Source organism: Lissotriton helveticus (genome assembly GCF_964261635.1).
Source record: "Lissotriton helveticus chromosome 1_1 unlocalized genomic scaffold, aLisHel1.1 SUPER_1_unloc_28, whole genome shotgun sequence".
Taxonomy (NCBI): Eukaryota; Metazoa; Chordata; class Amphibia; order Caudata; family Salamandridae; genus Lissotriton; species Lissotriton helveticus.
In genome coordinates, this window is record NW_027611668.1 from 1413239 (window position 1) to 1432083 (window position 18845).

At 46.1% G+C, this 18845-nt stretch overlaps 1 long non-coding RNA gene across 1 annotated transcript in view; it reads left to right on the forward strand.

Moving 5' to 3' along the window:
• The first annotated feature begins 2025 nt into the window (after positions 1–2025).
• Positions 2026–18845, forward strand: part of LOC144805820 (uncharacterized) — a 47414-nt gene continuing 30594 nt past the window's right edge. The window contains exons 1-2 of the long non-coding RNA XR_013605606.1: positions 2026–2161; positions 4006–4124. This is a non-coding gene — a long non-coding RNA (uncharacterized LOC144805820). The remainder of the gene's footprint in view (positions 2162–4005; positions 4125–18845) is intronic.

The window sequence follows — 18845 nt, forward strand, 5'->3', positions numbered from 1 at the left end:
TGTTAGATTTTCTATTGTTTTCTTATCAAGCACGATTGATAGTGTTAATTGCAGTAGCATATATATGAGCTTGGCCCTGACGAATGCCGGTGAACATCCACCTTATGGCAGAAACATGTTTTATAAAAAAATATTTTTTACCAAGCAATCTAGACAGTGATTTTGTCACACTGTCCTCACACTATTTTTTAGTCTGACGTTTAGGTGAACACTAATAAACACAATAAAAAAGTTCTTTGTTTGCCTTTATAGTCATTTTAACACACCTCACTTTATTCATTTTTTTGCACTGCACTCATCAGCTCCACCATTGGTAAGGACAATTGCGGTGACCGGACTATGGCCTAGTGACACGAAGCCAAAATACATCTGGGCTTCAGTACACAGACCTAGTTTTGGAGGTCCTACATGATGAGGCTCCGCCATTTGGGTGGGCTGATAGGACTCAAACAGTCATGTTGAAAGCCACTACACCTTGTGATAACTGATGTATTACAATTTTTGATGTGCAATAGTCCAGTGTTAGTTTAAGTATCTCAGCTATACTCGACCTTCAGGCCTTTTTGTTATTTATGTAGTTCTACTGGGGGTATTTACCTGTTCGGTCGTTAAACATTTCCCTCTGACCCTCCTCTGAAAGTTGTTGTTTCGCTCCATCGGTTATCTCCTTCATCTCCCCCGCTATTTCCCTTTTCAGCGTCTGCAAGTCGCCTTGTAATGCACCGAATAGAGACTCTAAAAAGGCGTGGGTAACTGGGGCTTCAGAGGTGTCCACATCTTGGCTGATTTGTGTCATTGGGGAGAGCCTCCCTTCTCCGCTGCAGTCATCGGGAGCTTGATCAGCATCTTTTTTAGATTCTGATCCTTCTTGCTTCTCGCCGAGGACATGGCTGCTATATCTCTTACCACATCTCCAAACCCGCATGCCTTGTCGTGGGGGTCCCAGCCCCAGTGGGTGGCTGTCACCGGGTTGTCCTCCCGCTGAGCTCCACTACGCTGTTGCTTGATGGTGAGGGCCCGAGGTGTCACTCCTTTCAGTCTCGTCCGGGCCTTGCTGCCTTTGACCGTCTGCTATTGCCCTGCTGGGCGTCTGCTGCTTTTTTCTCAATACTCTAAGCACTTTGCGCACAAACCTGCCGTGAATCCCCCTGTAGGCCAGCAGGTCTATCTGAGCCTGGAGCACTAGATGTCTTCTAGTACCACTGCGGCTAATTCCTGCATTATGTGCTTGCAGGCCGTGGCCTCCGGTTTCCTCTGACTTGGCAGTCAGCTCCAGAGAGACTGATCCATGCCCGGGCCCCTCACCCATTGGCACCTTGTGATTCTTACAGCGTTACAGTTCATATCTAATTCCCCTTATTGGATTTTGTCATTTTGGTGTCATTTTGTTCAATACACTTTACTTTATTTTTCTATTTCGTTTTTTAATTTTTTTTATTGTTTTGCATTTTGACTTTTATTTTTTGGTTTCTACATACATATTTTACATATTACCTTAAGTTAAGCCTGCCTGTTCGGTGCTTAGATACCAGGGGGTTGATCCTAGGTTAATTGAATGGCTTTGAAAGTTCACTCTCACAACGGTTGTGATTGTTCCACATCTACCGCAAATAATAATTCAGTTTCTTACAGAAACTATCTAACATTATCTGCAAAACAGGCAGTTGATAACCTACCAGGGTTGAAGCACCATGTGGACAGATTGAAATATGGGATGAGTATTGTGTGGCAATAGAATCTCTAAAAAACTTCAGCTTGCAGACGAACTAAGAATTACGCTTGAATGTCATAACTTTTTAAAACAAGGTAGTCAGGAAAGTGTGGCGAATATATTGCAGCATTTTGACAGCCCCAAGCAAATTTGAGAACAGACTGGATGTATGTTGCAGAGACGAGTCTGTTCACCCAATGCGAGTGGTGATATCCACTTTGCTAATCTGCCTGAAGTTATGATGCTGCTGACAGTAGCGTGTCTGCTAAAAGTGATGGATTGACTGGTGGAACTATAAAGCCAAATAAGAGAAAGTTATCTTCCGACACCGCAGTCTTCGTGACTGAGACCAATAATGCTGAAGACTCTGAGACTCACAGCAGTATTTTCTCCTTTCAGAGCGTTATTGCTGCAGATGGAGTGAAGCCAAGAAGTAAGCACATTACTAAGGTACCAACAACGTTTAATATTATTAATTTGTATTAACTGTTTCTCTTTTACAGCATTTGGAAATGCATTTTCTTATTTTGTTGCTTTTTGGTTCGTTTTTTATTGTAGACTGTTATCTTCGGTTTAAAGGGAAAGATGTTGTAGTGTGTGACCTTAATGCTGCAGTTTGCATTTCATTACCATCATTTACTTATCCTGGAGAATCTCCAGGGTGGAGGAGTTTTGCTGTTCCAGAGTTCTTTCTTCAGCTTCTGGGCAGTTGTCGCTCTATGGCGATCTGTGGTCCTGTTTCTCTGCTCTTCTTGTAGTAGCTCCTATCAGAGTTTCTTCCTCCCGCCAACGATTATAAGATGCCAGGCATCACCCAGCGCTCAATACAGCCTCTGATGGGTTAAGTCCATCTGCTCGGTGAAGTTAGAGCGAGGATAAAGTTCTCCGGGTCTATCAGGCTGTGACTGTAACCTATGGGCTTAAGATGAAATGAAGAGCTTACCTCCTTCCTGAGTGGCTCCAGACTGCTGTGTGCAGACCCGATAGCTGGCAGTACCCTGGAGTATGTATGTATAAATCAGATTATGTTGGAAGTAACCTGCAATATAGTGGCAGGCAGCACCCTGCCATAGAGTAGGATTTCTCATAGTATTTTATTTCCTGACACATTAATGGAGATAGTCTTTTAACTGGCAGAACAACAACACTGACCGTACATTTTCCTGGGTTTGTCTTTAAAATGACGTACACATTAGGAATGGCATTTCGTTCTGCTGGAATAATAACACAAGTTATCTTGCACTCTGCTATGATGTTGCATAGATTGTTGGCTGCAATGCATTCCATGTTTCATTCAAACGTGCTTTCTACAGGGCACATATATGATTTGCTGCTGTAGAGATATAATGCTCCTGTGTACTGTGGCAGACTCCGAAATGTTGAAAAACTTCATGATTTCTCTTTCAGCACTTCATAGTGAAACCTTTCAATTTTTGACTCAATCATTTGGCAGAAACATAACTTTGTACCATTAATATAGCTGTGATGGGGAATATTCATGTGGGGTTAGGACTGGCTCGACCAGAGTGCTTGCTGACTTGGAGGAGCATGGAGTTGACCACCTTGCCTGGTCCGGTGTGGAACCAAGCCAGCGATGCTTTGCTGCAGGCTCATTTGCCCAGATAGCTGGTCAACAGTTTGAGGAGGAGGAGGTGAAGAGTTGGCTAAGTGTGCCATGAGGCTGGCATTTCAGTACATCCCTGAGAAGTGAGCTTTGAGTCGATGTAGTGTTCCTTTTATACCACGTGCAATTCACCCTCTCCAAAGCCTCAAGAATTCCTGGGTGTGAAGGGCGGCTGATTCTGATTGGGGGCTTGATAGTTTTCCAGAAACTCATGTTCTTGATTGTTCATGTTTGTCAGTAGTTAATGAAACACGCCCAGGGGTTTTATCTCTTCAGTTGACAGAAGCTGCAATAAAAGTTTCTTTGTCATTGCAAAAAAATATGAATCGCCAACGAGCCTCTGTAGGTCAAAGAATGGAAGGGCTGGGGAACTGTCAGTCGCCTCACTGCTAAGCAGAGCCATGTCATGCTTCACCCTCCATCAGGCCTCTGATTTTGACCAACATCACTTAGAACACTGGGACTTTAGAGACCATCCTTTTAATGAGAAAAAAACTACAAGTCCCATAAGCAATAGTGGTGGAAGGTGTCACGCATGACCTGGCGCAACATCCGATTCAGCACATCCAGTTCCATTTTTTAAGTATTTGACACAATATTGAATTTATACCCTTTGTTTTTTATGGTCATGAGTCACCAGAATACTAAAAACGTGTTGTTTATTTTGAAGGTCAATTAAGTAATGGTCACCAGCTTGGAAGCTCTGTTAAATCTTCAGTATTTGTCATTGATCTCCACATGTGGCTGGTTTGGTTCTGCCCCCTGCATCGTTCCCGATAACTCGCACAGGTAAGGAGCTTGTAGCAGCAACATAAAACAGTCAAATCACTGTATAGTGTTTTCGGAGGTTCAGTCCCAGCGACATTATCTGTAACTGAATGCAGACACCCTAGGAAGCATGTGCTTTTAAGACAAGTTGCGTTCACTCACCTGAAGGTGACATGCTTCATAATTGGGTTATACTCCTCACCAGGCCGGCGCTACAATGCCTGGCGGGCACCACTAGAGGACACTTTGTCGCACATCTTTTATTAACTATGCCGGATGCGCATAGTAGGACAGAGGATGTTGTGTCATAAGATGTGAGATTGCTGACGTCTGAATATAAGATCAACTATCGACCAGTTGTCACAATATAGTTAACCCCTTCGCTGCGGCGGCTATTCGGCCGCATCGCTAAGGGGACGGGTGGCCGCGCAGCGCTCACACGCTGGTGACGGAAGCACTCCGTCACCAGCCTCGGGTGAGCTGTGCTTATGACTGACCGGTTCCGTCATGGCCCTGACCGCTCAATAGAACACGCAGCACAGGCGCAAAATCAGCGCCGCGCAGGAGCGTCGGACAGGCCATGAAGGAACCGCTCCGTCATCAGTACAGCGACACCACAGCTGATGACGGAGCGGTTCCGTCATCAGCTTCGATGCGGTTAATGTGATCTTCCTGGTCCATGTTGAGATTAAAAACAGTGGCAGAGAAATTGAGGAACTAATGGCCCCTATCACTGTGTGAAAGTGTCGATCACCTATGGACCTGCTGGTAAGCTAGGGTCTATACCTCAGGTCAACTTTTCTCATGCCTTGTGTAGTCATGGAGCAATCTGTTGGCATTTCATCAGGACCAAATATGGGAAAATGGGTAAATGTGACCTAATCTTCTCCACAGCGTGAGGAGCTCTGTAACTCAAAGCCCTGCACCGTGCATAGGTGATAAGGTGCCTATTACCATATTACTACCACAGGTGAGCGCTGTCTAACAGAGTGCACTAGATACGGTAACCCTCCTAAAATTCAGGACATATTGACTTATCCAATAGCGAAGACGCCACATCAGACAGCACCTGGTTTGAAAAGCACATGCTTCCTAGGGTGCCAGCGTTCAGTTAGAGATAATGTCTGTGGGACTGAACCTCCAGAACAGTATTCTGTGAGTTGATTTATATGAAGAATGTGTATTCTGGACTGCCATTTTCCTCGTCATCTCTTATGATATGTAAAATAAAACACAACACACTTGGAGGGCTACACATCTATCATACATTTAATGCAAAAATAGCAAAAGGCCAAGCAAACTAACAAGTGACAATTGTCTTTGCAATGGACGAGAGCATCCACCCTAAAGCAAGTTGAAGTATATAATGCTAATGCTACACAATGTATTTTTATGCACTTTTCTCCTAATACAAGTCAATGAAACATGAACACGTGATAGAAACAGTTACTAAAACAACACTAATGAGTAGGAGGCAGGATCTTCTCTCGAGAGGAATGTGAGGAGTCCGTGAGGTGCAGATAAAAGATACACAGACAAGCTGCAGAAGTCACTGTTTCTGGAAATAATACTTCTGTTTGTCAATATTGAATTTACTACAAGATGCAGGAAAGTGTGCAGATGGACATCACTAAATAAAATGGTTCTGGGCCTTAATAGAATCATGTAACTTTGCAGGCATATTAAGGCGAACAGACACATCAAATTAATATAAGAATATTGTAATTTGGTGATGTAATATATCAATACAGGTTGTGGCATTGATGTGTAAACAATTATCGGTGTTAAAGAAACCAGTATATCCAGTTATGCTTTCTCAATTCCTTCTTCCCAGTGGCCATCACTGCTGTTAGCCAGCCGTATTCAGCAGTGCCGCCTGTGACCTGTAATCCTGCAGTTAATCAGTACCCAAGGTCGTCAATGCTTCTAGCCAACTCCAGTCACTGGTGCCACTCGCACCCCCACCACCCTTGGGCCTGTTATTCTTTTAGCTAGCTCCAGTCAGTAGTGGCCCCTTGGGCCTGTATGTAAGCCTACTAGTTAGCTCCTGTTAGTACTGGCCCCTGGGACTTGTTATCATTCTAGCCAACTTGAGTCATTAGTAGCACCTTGGGACTAGTGATCATACTAACCAGCATCAGGCAGTATTGGCTCCCTGAGACCTATTATCCTGCTAAGTAACTCCAGTCAGTAGTGACCCCTGTACCTTAAATCCTGCAAATATTAAAAGCCAGAGGTCAACTCTACTGCCAACCAGTTCCAGTCAATATTGACATGTATTTTTACCCTGCCTGTAATGAATACCAGAGGCTAGCGTTGTTGCTAGCCAGCTCCAGTCACCAGTGGCCCGTCACATATTATCCTCAGTAGGAGCAATGCCCAAGGCCTGTGCAGCTGCTAACCTGCCCTAGTCAGTAGTGACCTCCCAGACTTGTTATTCTGCATATAATCAGCAAGGCTTCGGCCCTAATAACACTCACCCCACATCCTGATGGTATACTAGCAATGTAATTTATTTACATCATACGGTAGGTACCGCACTATTTCACACAATCCCAAAAACAAAGAAAATCAAAATTTGTCTATCCATTCAGCACTCCACCTTGTCAAAAATGACCAAATCACACCAAGCACTATAGCCTGCCACATCACATGGCACACTCAGCCACAACATGACAAGATACCACAGCAGGGATTTGAGGCCATTAATCCTCTGTTCGAGGCATGTGTGCTGTAGATGCACATGCTTTGCATACTCCTGCCATCTTGTGTTGGGTCTGGATGTTTGCAAGTTGTTTTTCTACGAAGAAGTCTTTCCAATCACGAGGAAAGGTGACTCTACCTTTCGGTGATAGTGCGCATGGACATCGACTCCATTGTTAGATTGTTTTTACCCCAAATGGGTTCGGATGTGTATTGCTGCGCTCCGAAACCGCTCTTTGGGTTTCCCGCAGTCCACTCTACCCTCAACTGTATTGTTTCAGTACCCGTTTCCCTGTTCTCCGTGTTTCAAATAGATCAACAAACTCTCCATGTTCGATAGAAAACCTCATGGGCAACCGTCGGGCCTTGCTGCGTAGGGCCAGTCAACTGCAAATGGAACGGACTCCATTCCATTTCTGTCCTGGGTGCCACGCCAAGTACCCTCGCAAAACATGCATCAAGTTTGTAAATTGTGCCTCTCTCCAGCGCACAAGGAGAAAGACTGCGACGCTTGTAAGTCGTTTCGGTCCAAGAGGACTCTACCCGACCATCAGGCTCGACGGCGAGAGAGTCAGTGTCAGAGCATTCAACACACTCTGGATATCTTCTGGTAAGAATCTGACCAAGACGAGATAGAAGTGTCTGCCGTAGAAGAAGATGCCCATCTCTATGCCAGTGTGGTACAAAAGGGGGTGGTGATGGACGGAGCATCTGAACCAATCAAACACTCACACCCAGTCAACAGATCTGGGTTTAATCCATCACCGTTCTTTAGCCCACTCTGCCACCCCAGTTCAGACATGGCCATATGCAAATCAGTCTGACCCTGTGCTCAGTACCTCTACCTTTTCCCTTCAGAAACTCTTCAGAATATCTTCACTGCTTTGTCTGCTACAAAAAGGTCACTCATCAGACACTGTGAGCCTTGTGGGAAATTCTGGCTTCATTCCGAAGACCCCCACAAAAAGTGTATCTACTGCCTCCACCCTGAACATCAGGTGAGAGATTGTAAAATCTGCAGGACTTTTCCTCAAAAGACTTTGAGAGACAGAGAGGGAGGTCAACTTCTGTGGTTACAGAAATTTAAGACTAAGGATATCGGATGTTGAGAGTGATTCCTCTCTCAGGACTGTCATCTCTAAGAAGAGGGCTTGTGAGGCGGAGATGGTATCTGCGAAGGCTAAGGTGCTCAAGAAAGACCACACCTCTACTCATGAAGGCCAGACTTCTTCCTCAAAAAGGGCTCCTGTTCCTTCTAAGTGACTACTTATGCCCTCTCCAAAATCTAAGTCTCAGACGTCTAAGTCTCTTCCTGAGACAAATTTGCCTAAAAAATGGGTTCCTCGTCGACGATGATTTCCGTCGCCACTGCTACAACGACGACTTCCACCTTCTCTTCTCCTCAACCTACAATGATTATGTTGTCAGCGTCCTCTCCGTCGACGTTTGTCATGGTGTCAGTGAAGCCTCGCTCGTCTGCCACCTCCCTCACTTCGTCATCGACAAAAAAGAGGTCTGTCTCCGGTCAGTCGTCGACGGATGCCTTCTCGCCGACGAGACGGTCGATGGCTCTCAAGGCTCCACCTGCTTCGTCGACGGTTGCCTCGTCGACGGTTGCCTCGTCGACAGCACAGAAGCTTTTCTTTACGGAACTTCAACCCCTCTCTTCGTCGTCGACCGCTGAGTCGGTGGCGGCATCCTTGGTTCCACCTTCAGCTTTGATGTCTCTAGTCCCCTTGAAATCTAAAGCAACACTTTTGGCGCCTTCAGGAACGTCGGATGTTTCCCTACTTCAACGTAGGAACTCTTCTTTGGATCTATTGCCGATTCCACCATCTCCAAATCTTTCTGTGGAGCTTTTTGACTATGGGGCTAATGAGGAGGTTTCGGAAGAGGATGACCGGTCCGTGCTGCTTGTACTCATTCTGAGCTTCTCATCAAATGACAAGATATTGATGATGACCAAGGATATGATTATTACCCTGAGCCTAATACTCAACCACCACTTGTGATCCAACTGTGCAGATGCCCATGTCTCTCATCTCTAATTTCCAACATGTGCTTGATGACTACTACCGCCGATTTCCTCCCTCGGAGTCGGCCTCATCTGTCCCAATGATGCCTCTTCCTCTGCCTTCATCGATCAACAGGCCGCCTCCTCCGGTGGCATCGATGTCTCATCTCCCTGAGGACGCACACACAACTGACGATGACAGCGAAGAAGGGGAGTGGGTGATAGATCCCTCCTTACTGAGTGGGACAATTATTAAATTCAGACTGCGTCATCTACTGACAAAACTGAAGAGCCGACCTGGCACACATCCCTGTGTGCCATTCCCATGAACACTGCTCTATGGATGTCTTACACATATCTCGGGCAGTGAGTTAAAATTCGCAGATTTATATATTGCGGCTCATCACCCGTGATGGTTTCTAGATGCTGTCTATGGTCATGGGGTGATAAAGTGATTTGCCCAGAATCACAGAATGTTGCACTGAAGCAGAGACTCAAACCCGTATCCCCAGTTCCCAAGTCAGGGGAGAGTACCTGCGCACTCTGTGGCTGAGAACAATGCCTTTCCTGGGTGGAGGTGTTCTCTTCTCCCCTGGACAGGAAGAGCCATCCGTGGTGGGGAGCTTCAAAGGTCTTGCCCCCTTTGTAATGCGACCCCCGCCTCTCCTGTTCGAAGGAGCGGGCCTCCGTCGCGTCCTCACCCCCTTTTTGGCGGCAGGACAGGTGGGAAACCTTTGATAGAATAGGAGATGTGACCCCCCCTCTGTCAACTCCAGCCCTCGGGTGCTGGAGGCTAGGTCAAGTATACTTTTCAGTGCCCACCATCTTGAAGATGGTGGGACTTGTTCAGGTATGGCTAGGACTGTGTCCTCCTCTCACAGAAGGTGGGCATGTTAGAGGACCTAGACACCCAGGCAAAGGGCCCATTGGGCACTACCTGTCACTTTCTTGTATCGCCCTTAAACAAGTTTTTAGGTGGCATCCCCAGTCCCTGAACTTCAATTCCTGACCACCTAGTTCCCCCAAGCCGCTGTTACCTACCTGTAAGCAGCCTCTGTCCGATTGCCCCAGTCCCCCTTAATTTGTATTGGGTTTCCAACCTTGAACTTGCACCTGCTCCCGGGTGCCCACGTGCCGCTGGTGGTGCACTGTTGGTTCTGAAGTGAACCTTGTCCAATACTGACCTTAACTTATGAAGAATGGCCTTGTAAGTAGATTATTATTATTATTATATCTGATTTTGTAGAGCGCTCAGCTACCCGTAGGTTTCCCGGCGCTAAGAGAACAGAAGTAAAAGAGGACAACGGAAGTTTAAGGAATCGGTTACAGAGAAAACAACCAGGTTTTCACACCTTTGCGGAATTTGATATAGGATGTTTCAGATCGCAGAGGGATGGGAAGCGAATTCCAGAGCGCAGGTGCCAGGTGGGAGAATGAGCGTCCACCGACTCTGGCCCGCTTGAAGCGGGGAACAGAGAATCTGCAGTGAGTGGAAGATCTAAGGGTGCGAGAGGGACAGTATTGCTGGACTAAAGTGGAAAGATATTGGGGGGCTTTTCCAGCTTTGATACGGTGCATGAAGCAAAGTGCTTTAAATTTGGTCCTAGATTCTATGCGCAGCCAGTGAAGGCTACGCAGAGAAGAAGAGACAGAGGTTGTTCTCGGTAGGTTACAAAGTAGACGGGCAGCCATGTTCTGAACTACTTGGAGCTTCCGGGTGACCTCCTTACAGGCACCCAGAAGGAGTACGTTGCCGTAGTCCAGCCGCGATGTCACTAGGGCCTGGACCACTGACTTCTGGGTGTCTGGAGGCAGCATACATGTGATCTTCCTCAGCCACCTGATGATGGTGGTGCAGGTGGCCGAGACCTTGACCACATGTTGTCTCATGGATAACTGATTATCAAAGAGGACCCCCAGATTGCGTGCTGAAGTTGCTGGGACCGGTAGAGGTCCCATTTGCTGAGGCCAATGTTGCGGGCCCCAGAGAGCGGAATCCGGCCCAAATAGGAGAAGCTCTGTTTTATCGCCGTTTAGCTTTAGCTTGTTAGTCAGCATCCAGTTGGCGATGTCAGTGAGTCCAGAACAGAGAGAAGAAGAAGGGGAGTGCTGATTAGAGGAGAGAGAGAAAATAATTTGGGTATCATCAGCATAGGAAAAAATAGAAAGTCCAGCCTGTTCAGCAAGAAAAGCAAGAGGTCTGACGTAAAGGTTAAAAAATAAAGGACTAAGAATAGAACCCTGGGGAACGCCATACGGGGAGTTGTGAACAGTGGACACAGAAGAAGGGGAGACAACCTGGAAAGTGCGATGAGAAAGAAAGTCAGAGATCCAGGCGAGGGCGGGGCCGCGGATACCAACAGACTTCAAGGCAGACAAAAGGATGCTATGGGAGACGGTGTCAAAAGCGGCACTCAAATCCAAAAGGATGAGTGCCACTGTCTCCCCTTTGTCTACCTGGCGCCTGACTGTCTCCGAGACTCCCAAAAGGGTGGACTCCGTAGAGAAGCACGCCCGGAAACCAGACTGAGAAGGGTGGAGAACGTTTGCTGATTCAATGTAGGCGGTGAGGTGACGATTAACATGTTTCTCCAGCACCTTTGAGAGGCAGGGAAGCAGGGAAATGGGCCGGAAGTTGGCTGGGTTGCTGATATCCGCATTAGCTTTCTTCAGCAGTGGAACCACCATCGCATGCTTCCAGATGTTAGGAACCACTGCCTCAGTGAGAGATGCATTCAAAAGAGCCAAGATACAGTCCAGAGGGACAGAGTCTAAATTACAAAGAATCTGGGGAGGCATGGGATCCAGGGGAGAGCCGGATTTAATCTCTGCCAACAATTTCAGGAAAAACGGGCATGGAGATACATTCCCATTTATCTAATCGAGGAGGAGAAAGTCGTTCAGGATCATCCTGTATGGAGAGTTGGTCATGTTGCTGGAATGGTGGCCTGGGTGAAACAGAAGATGAAGTATCAAAGCCCGCGTAGATGTTGTCAATTTTTGATGTAAAAAACTCTGCCAAGGAATTACATTGATTGCTATCCAGGCAGGGGGCTTTGGGGGCACATGACATACCCGATAGTTCCTGAACTGCCTTAAAGAGGGCTTTAGGACGATTCTGAGCTTTCAGTATCGTATCGTTAACATGATTAGCCCTGGCAGTGTTACATAGAGTGTGGTATTTCTGTAATGCAAATTTGTAGTTCTCTTTATCTGCCGACAGGTAGTTGGATCTCCAAATGCGCTCCAGTCTTTTGCAACGTGACTTTTCCATTTTGAGTTCTTCATTGAACCAAGGGGCAGGAGGGTGCAGGAACTTTTGTTTACATTTACGTGCCGGAAGGCAGGACTCAATAGCAGAAGTGAGCCAGGTGTTAATCTTGCCCACATCATCCGTGGTGATATTAGCAGAAGGGGGGAGGGTTTCTTTTAAGGAATGATTAAGTTGCTCCAGATTCAGTTTTTGCCAGTTCCTTCTTGTTCCAAGGGAATGTGGGCTGCCAAGGGGGCCAGGTGCAACCGTAGTTTTAATGTGAAACTCTACAATGAAATGATCCGACCAAGTAATCGGCTTAGAGGGGAGGCAGGTAACATTATCTAGATTAGCAAAAATTGGATCGAGTAAGTTGCCGCCTTTATGCGTGGGACCAGAGTTTAGAAGACTTAGATTGAGGGCGGCCAGGTCCTGTATAAGATGAGTGCTGGTAGAACATAGGGTGTCATTAAAATGTATGTTTAGATCACCTAATAATAGAAAATTATTAGATTCCAGCAAAAGAGGGGAAATATGTTCCGGAAGGGCAGCAGCCCATGCGCCAGCAGCGCTGGGAGGGCGATATAAAAGGGCCCCGGACAGTGTAAAATTTGGAGATAATAGGAGTTTGAAACTGCCAGCTTCGCAATTAGGGATAGCAAGATCATCCCACTTGCAAGAATAAGTCCTTTTAAAAATAATAGCAATGCCTCCTCCATCTTTAAGAGGTCTGTTACGACCCACAAAGGCGTAATCATCAGGGAGGGCAGTAGCGATATCTGGTCCAGAACAGTCTTTTAGCCAAGTTTCGGTAAGAAACAAGGCCGACGGACTATATGAAGTGAGAAGGTCAAATATGTCCCTTTTGTGCTTAGGTAAAGAGCGACAATTTAAGCTGATAAAACTAAACACAGGAGATGGGTTAGACAAATGAACCTTCACAGGGAGAGGGGTGTTGATCCAAAAAGGGAATGAGGGAATGCGCAACTCAGAGGGGTAAGACGTGATGGCCAGAGCGCAATCAGGACAGGATAGAGGTGCGTCCTGACAACCCATGCAGGAGCAGTACTTACCAGGCGGCGGGCGTAAGCCAAGCAGAGTACAGCGAGAGTAGGTGAGTCTGGGGTAGATGATGCCAGGAGCAGGGGGGGAGGCCCCAGGTCCCAACTGGTCGCGGACGGGCGCTGACGGGCTTAACTCAGGCGCAACTCCGGCGCGCCTACGTCGCGCCCGCTGCGCTCGTCCGCTGCGCTTCCTAGGGAGGGGGACCATTTTGAAGGGCTGAGGGCGGGAGGGGCCGAGCGCTAGTCCGCTCGCGTCCACTCCACTCCAGGCTCCTCACCCAAAATGGCGGCCAAAGTCGGGTCACGGGCAGTGTTTTAATCGCCTGCCATGGGATGAATCAGGGGCAAGTGCACAAGTGTGCAAAATAAGCTTTTAAAAGTCGCCTGTATAACAAAAACAGGTTAAAACAGTGTGCAGGGTAAAATACAATTTTTCACAATTCCGTTTTTAAATTCTACACGTCGCCTCTAAAGCAGCCACGGAGCCCGGTCGAGCCTTGGGCATCCGTGAACTTCTATCAATTGGCCTGTAAACTGAGAGGGCTTTTGAAGGGCTGAGGGCGGGAGGGGCCGAGCGCTAGTCCGCTCGCATCCACTCCACTCCAGGCTCCTCACCCAAAATGGCGGCCAAAGTCGGGTCCCGGGCAGTGTTTTAATCGCCTGCCGTGGGATGAATCAGGGGCAAGTGCACAAGTGTGCAAAATAAGCTTTTAAAAGTCACCTGTATAACAAAAACAGGTTAAAACAGTGTGCAGGGTAAAATAAAATTTTTCACAATTCCGTTTTTAAATTCTACACGTCGCCTCTAAAGCAGCCACGGAGCCCGGTCGAACCTTGGGCATCCGTGAACTTCTATCAATTGGCCTGTAAACTGAGAGGGCTTTTGAAGGGCTGAGGGCGGGAGGGGCCGAGCGCTAGTCCGCTCGCGTCCACTCCACTCCAGGCTCCTCACCCAAAATGGCGGCCAAGTCGGGTCCCGGGCAGTGTTTTAATCGCCTGCCATGGGATGAATCAGGGGCAAGTGCACAAGTGTGCAATAGATGTTGGCTATACGTTTGTTGAATGTTTTCTTCACCCCATAGGTTAACATTGTAAAGTCTGAAAATTGCACTAATTGTCCACTTTTTATATTGACCAGAATTTCTATAGAAAAGGAATATGCTACTTACCAGTATGCATCTGTTCTTGGCATAGAGGGCTGCAGAGTGGTACATTTATGAATAGATCGCCATCTGGTGTTGGGCTCGGACGATTGCACTTGTTTTTCTCCTGGAGAAGTCTTTTGTAGTCACAAAACTGATTACTCCTCCCCTGGGTGCTAGTGCGCATGGGCATCGGCTCCATCCTCAGATTGTTTTGCCATAGTAGGGTTAGATGGAGTAGTATGATAGAATACAGAAAGAGATGCCTATGTAAGTGTATCTAAATAAGATAGTTTTGGAACAGACACAGGTTTCCGGGGAGGCAGGGAGGGCATGTACCACTCTGCAGCCCTCTATGCCAAGAACAGATGCATACTGGTAAGTAGCATATTCCGTTCGAGGCATATGGGCTGCAGATGGTACATTTATGAATAGATTATACAGCAGTTACCTCCCTAGCGGTGGTCACTAGTGTCTGTTGCAACAGTTTGAAATAAAGCTTTTAGTACAGCCTTGCCCACTCTTGCTTGTTGTGTTGCCTGCACATCAACAGAGTAGTGTTTTGTGAAGGTATGCGGTGTAGACCAAGTTGCTGCTTTGCATATGTCATCTAGGGGAATGTTTCCTAAGAATGTCATAGATGCCCCTAGTTTATGTGTAGAATGAGCTCTAGGAGGAACAGTTAATGTTCTCTTTGCTTTTATGTAACATATTTGTATACATTTTACAATCCACCTGGCAATGGCTGCTTTAGAGATAGGCTTGCCCTTATGTGTTGGGGAAAAAGCTACAAATAGTTGTTTGGTTTTCCTGAAAGTTTGTGTTCTTTCTATGTAATACAATATTGCCCTTTTGACATCTAATGTATGTAGGGCCCTCTCTGCCACCGTCTGTGGTTTTGGAAAAAAGACTGGTAGTTCCACAGGTTGATTGATGTGGAATGCTGAAATTACTTTAGGCAAGAATTTTGGGTTTGTTCTAAGAACCACTTTATTTTGGTGTAACTGTAGGAATGGTTCTTGTATTGTCAATGCCTGTAATTCACTCACTCTCCTGAGGGAGGTAATGGCTATAAGGAAGGCTACTTTCCATGTAAGGAATTGTATTTCACACCTATGCATAGGTTTAAAGGGTGGTCCCATTAGTCTGGTGAGTACTATGTTGAGATTCCAGACCGGGGAAGGTGGCAATCTTGGTGGAATGACTCTTTTGAGGCCTTCCATGAAGGCTTTGATTGCTGGCACTCTAAACAGGGATAAATGTTGCCTGTTTTGTAGGTACGCTGCTGTAGCTGCCAGATGTACTCTAATAGATGTGTAAGCAAGGTTACATTGCTGCAAGTGTAGTAAGTAGCAAATAATATTTTTTGTTGATGCGTCCAGAGGGTTGATGTTGTTACTGGTACAGTATACAGCAAACCTTTTCCACTTTGCTGCATAGCATGCTCTGGTGGTAGGACGTCTTTTTTTTTTTTTTGCAGAGTTTTATATAGCGCGAACTAGAACCGAACCGAATCAGTTATCAGAGCGCTTTACATAGCACCAGTTACGTTACATGAGGACACACTTTCATTTTAGGCACGGGGAGATTAAGTGACTTGCCCAGAGTCTTGCCTGCTTAATGATCTCCATACAGTTTGGAGGTAGATCTAAGTATCCAAATTCTAAGATCTCAGGAGCCAGATCGCTAGGTTTAGTTGTTTGGGATCTGGGTGCATTATTTCTCCATGGTTCTGTGTAAGGTGCATGGGTAAAATTCTCAGTTTTTGGTGTGGCACTTGTGAGAGTTGCTGGAGCGTGGTGAACCACGGCTGCCGTGCCCACGTGGGTGCTACTAGTATCATGGTCGTTGAGTGTTGTTACAGTTTTCGAACCACTAATGGAATTAGTGGGAGAGGGGGAAAAGCGTATGCAAATTTGTTGGACCAATTTATCCATAACGCATTGCCCTGCGACAGGTGGTGTGGGTACCTGGATGCGAAGCTTTGGTATTCTGCGTTCTGATGAGTGGCAAAGAGATCTATCTCTGGTAGTCCCCATCTTTGGAAGAATGGCTGCAGTATTTGGTCGTGCAGTTCCCATTTGTGTATTTGTTCTGACTGTCTGCTGAAGATGTCTGCTATCTGATTTTGAACTCCTGGTAGGTGTTCGGCTAATAGATAGATGTTTTGAGGAATGGCCCATCTCCAAATTTCCTGCGCTAGTCTGGATAGTTGGAGAGAGTGCGTCCCCCTCTGTTTTTGAATATAATACATTGCTGTCATGTTGTCTGTTCTGATTAGACTGCTTTGTTGAGACTGTGCATTTGAAAGGCTTTTAATGCTAGGAACACTGCTAGTAGTTCTAGATGATTGATGTGCAGTCTTTTTTCCTGTACACTCCATCTTCCCTGTACTGTGTATTTCTCCATATGCGCTCCCCATCCGGTGAGCGATGCATCCGCTGTTAGTATCACTTGTGGAATTGGTTCTAGGAACGACCGCCCTTTGGAAATGTTTGTTGTGTTCCACCACTGCAGAGAGCGATGTGTGCGGTCGTCTACCAACACCAGATCTGTAATCTGTCCTTGAGCCTGATTCCACTGTGTCGCTAAGCATTCTTGCAGCGGACGCATTTGTAGTTTGGCATATGGTATTAGCAGCATGCAGGATGACATCATCCCTAATAGCTGCATGAACACTCGCGCTGTTAGTGTTGTGGTTGAAATCTTTGAATCAATGTAAGCATTGTTTGAATTCTGACTGGATTGGGGTATACTCTGGCTTTCTCTGTGTCTATAGTAGCCCCTAGTTATTGTTGAACCTTGTTTGGTTGTAGGTGGGATTTTGTGTAGTTCACCGTAAACCCTAGCTGGTGCAGCAACTGAATTGTCTTTTGTGTGTTTTGAAGACATTCTTCTTGTGACTTGGCCTTTATTAGCCAGTCGTCCAAGTAAGGGAAGACATGTATTTGTTGTCTTCTTAGGTGAGCTGCAACCACTGCTAGGCATTTTGTGAACACTCTTGGCGCTGTTGTGACCCCAAATGGAAGGACTTTGAATTGATAATGTTGTCCTTCTACAACAAACCTGAGGTATTTCCTGTGGGCTTTGTGAATTGGGATATGAAAGTAAGCGTCTTTTAGATCCAGTGTAGAAAGAAAGTCCCCTTTCTTCAGTAAAGGAAGTACTTGTTAGAGCGTGACCATGTGGAAATGTTCCAAATGTATGTATGCATTGAGAGGTTGGAGGTCTAGTATTGGCCTTAGAGACCCGTCTTTTTTGGGAATTAGGAAGTATAGAGAGTATACTCCTGTTCCTTGTTGGTGTTGCGGAACCTTCTCTATGGCATGCTTTTCTAGTAGTGATAGTACTTCCTGTTTTAACAGTGTTAGGTGATCTTGACTCATTGGACGCTGTTTGGGGGGGATGTTTGGTGGGGTAGCTGTCAGTTCTAGGCAATAACCATGTTGGATAATTTGTCTCACCCACCTGTCTGATGTGATGTTTTCCCAGACAGGTAGGAACTGTGATAGACGTCCCCCGACCGGTGTTACATGGTCTGGGGGGGATTTTATGAAGTCACTGTTTTGGGGTTGGAGAATTGCAGTTGTTGTTATTTCCGCGACCTCTACCCTTGTTGTTGTTACCTCTGTAACTGCCTCTAGAATTACCTCTGGGTGATGTTGGTGTAAAAGAGGTTGATTGCTGGCTTGTGCCTGTATTCTTTGATCCGCCTCTATATGTGGACCTACGAAAGGAACCCCTTTGAGCTGGCTGTTGCAATGCTCCCATTGATTTAGCCGTTTCTGTGTCTTTTTTCATCTTTTCTAAGGCCTCATCTGTGCCTGAGCCGAAAAGTGTTTTCCCATCAAAAGGCTGGTTTAACAAGGAGGTTTGTACCTCTTGTTTGAATCCTGAGACTCTGAGCCATGCATGTCTTCTTAACATGATACTAAAGTTTATGGATCTTGCAGCAGTGTCTGCTGTGTCTAAGGCGCACTTAATGGAAGTGTTAGTTATTATCTTCCCTTCTTGTATGAGCTGATCTGCCCTTTTTTGATGTTCCTTAGGGAGATGTGTAATGAGTTTTTCTAACTCATCATAATGAGCTCTATCATAACGTGCAAGTAGCGCTTGCTTATTAGCTATGCGCCAGCTGTTTGCTGCTTGGGATTCTACTCTTTTGCCAGAGGCATCTATTAACTTGGACTTCCTGTCAGGAGGAGGAGCTTCTCCCGTAGTTAATGAATTTGCTCTCTTACGAGCGTTTGTGACTACTAGCGAGTCCAGGGGTATTTGTCCCTTAATACATATTGGATCCTTTGGGGCTGCCTTATATTTTTTATCAATTCTTGGGTTTAATACCCTAGCCCTCACTGGGTCTTTAAATATGTCTGATGTGTGATTAAGGAGACCCTTAAGCATTGGTAGGGTCCCTGAGGTTCTTTGTGCAGCAGGTAGTGTTTCTAAAAGGAAATCCTCTATCTGAGGTTCTGCATGTAAGTCTACCTTGTGGTATTTTGCTGCCCTATTAATTAACTGTGCAAAACCTGTATTATCATCAGGTGGTGAAGGTTTTGAGGGATA